General features: G+C 42.4%; 1 non-coding gene across 1 annotated transcript; it reads left to right on the top strand.

Moving 5' to 3' along the window:
* Positions 1 to 1,841: 1,841 nt before the first annotated feature.
* On the top strand, positions 1,842 to 1,948 carry LOC141625333 (small nucleolar RNA R71). Its single transcript, XR_012535119.1, has one exon. It is a non-coding gene; the product is annotated as a small nucleolar RNA R71 (small nucleolar RNA).
* The last annotated feature ends 486 nt before the right edge of the window (positions 1,949 to 2,434 follow it).

The raw sequence follows: 2,434 nt of genomic DNA, 5'->3' as shown, positions 1-2,434 counted from the left end.
TTTCCCTACTCGGTTATTGTTTACATTGTATTATTGGTGGTTGATCATTGTTGTTGATTTATATCATATCGGATTTGGTAATTGGTAATTGTTGTGGTATAATGTGGTTGGTTGTATAACTGTCTGTGGTTTGCAAGGTGCGTCCTCGGCTGAGTGGAGTCACTTGCGGGAGTGGCTTCACGCCCTTGATTCGCCCTCCGTGGAACCCGCCACAGAGGGGATGTCCACATTTAGGAACTTGGGTTATCGCTCGGATTAGATGAGCGGGGCTTAGGTGGGAACGGCTGCGGCCCCCCACTGGCGGTGCGGAATACTTGTTGCGATGTGTATTCTGGCAGGACTACACACTTTAGTGTGTAGTCAGGTGTGTGGAGTTATGATGAAGATTGGTTGATTGGATTGGATTGTTGTATTGCTTTTGTTGTATTATTTTATGTAAACAGTAACCGACCCCGGTTTAAATGTTTTGAAAACTGTGGTGATTCATTCGGGGATGGTGAGCAGTTATTGAGCTGGTATGAGATGATGCGCATGGGATAGCTGGGTTGAGTTGCCACGAGATGTCTAGAAGTCTTCCGATGTGTCTTAAACATTCATTTTATTTAGTTGGTTTGACAGTTTTGAGGAACAGTTGTATTTCTTTAACAGTTTTGGTTTTGGACATGTATCACTTTAAATTTATTTATTAAAGTATGATTCTTTATTGTCTATTTGCTATACATTGCCTCGGGTAACCGAGATGGTAGCATTCCTATGCCTTAAGTGGTCCTGGTAAGGCACTTGGAGTATGGCGGTGTTATAGAGTACCCTATTGTCACCAAAAGCCGTAGCTGAAAAACGAGAAATATCAGCTTCAGAGGTGGGTACTCGATCGAGCCTGGATGGACTCGATCGAGTACACACGACTTTTCTTACTTTTTCGTCTTTTATCTTATCCCGTGTTTCATCCTTGCAATTTTCCTTCTCGTCATCGCTCAACTGAAGATTACCCAATCCCTTAGGATGTATATAAGGGACCTCATCTTCATCAATGGGCATCTCCAGACTTTGATAAGTAGTACCGCTCCTCAGTGAAATAGCATTAACTTGTACATATGCTTGTTTACCTTGAGGAGGGAGATTTGGGCTATTTTTAGGGATTTTGAACCACCAATTGAGCAACTTGAGTATCTAACATCTTGTTATGAGCTATAAGTTCAGAAATGTGAGCCGTTTGCTTTTTTTGAATCATTAAAGTTTGTTGCAACAAGGCCTTCATCTCCGTCATATCGTTACTAAGAGCTTATGGAGGAGGTTGCATCTGCTGAAAACCTCCTTGATTTTGTCCAACAAAATTCCCTTGTAGCTGACTACCACAATTCTGGGGAATAATATAGGCATTCTGTTGCGGGACTTGATTGAATACATTCTGACCTCTTTCAGGGAAGAAGTTAGAATAAGGGGTACCTTGCTTGAATGACTGAAAAGCATGAACCTGTTCAATTGTAATCATACATCTGGCCGCAGTGTGGCCATCAATCCACACATTTCACATGACACTTCTTGTTGAACCATGGCATGAACCGTTTCCTGCTTTCCCAAAGACTGAGATGTCTTTAATTTGGTTATTTGAGCAGTTAAGGCCTCCAGCTGTGCCACGACAACATTATCGGATCCACCCCCTCTCTTACTACCTCTGGGTTACCGTACTCAGCAGTGTGGGTAGCTATCTGATGAATCAATTTCCATGCATTATCATCGTTAGTATTGTCCTGGAATCTCCATTACCTGAAGAATCTAGCAAAGCTCTATGATCGTCCTACAACCCGTTGTAAAATTGGTTGCAAAGGAACCACTTTTGAAAGCCATGATGAGGAACTGAACGAACTAGTCTCTTAAAGCGAACCCATGCCTCATTGAAATCTTCAGTGGTACCTTGTTTGAATCTAGTAATTTGGCTTCTCAAGATATTGGTCTTTTGCGGTGGAAATTATCTCTTGTAGAATGCAAGCGCTAAAGTATTCCAGTCAGTAACCCCATGATCCTTGATATCTAAGTCACGGAGCCATTCGGCTGCCCCATCTCGCAAGGAAAAAGGAAAGCGAACCTGCTTCACCCGATCTTGAGTTAGTCCTGCTGTCAGTAGAATGAAGCAACAATAGTCAGTAAACTTCTCCATATGCTTGGCAGGATCCTCATTAGCTCCTCCCCCAAACAAATTTCGTTCCACCAAGTTGATGTAAGATGGACGAATCTTAAAAGTGCCTTTATCTGTAGTAGGGAGCTTGAATCTCTTGGGAATAGAAGCCAAAGTAGGCTCAAAATGACTGGCAAGAGTAAGCATCTTTGTTGATATAAGAACGGGTATTGGGGTGTCAGAAATAGGCGTGTCATCTTCGTAGGACGGTTCTTCTGACGCAAATATGTGCTCTGTATCACTGTAAAGTATACTCAA

The sequence above is a fragment of the Silene latifolia genome, chromosome X, assembly GCF_048544455.1.
Source record: "Silene latifolia isolate original U9 population chromosome X, ASM4854445v1, whole genome shotgun sequence".
NCBI lineage: Eukaryota > Viridiplantae > Streptophyta > Magnoliopsida > Caryophyllales > Caryophyllaceae > Silene > Silene latifolia.
Note: the sequence above shows the minus strand (reverse complement) of the source record. Positions and strands in the feature narration are given on the sequence as shown.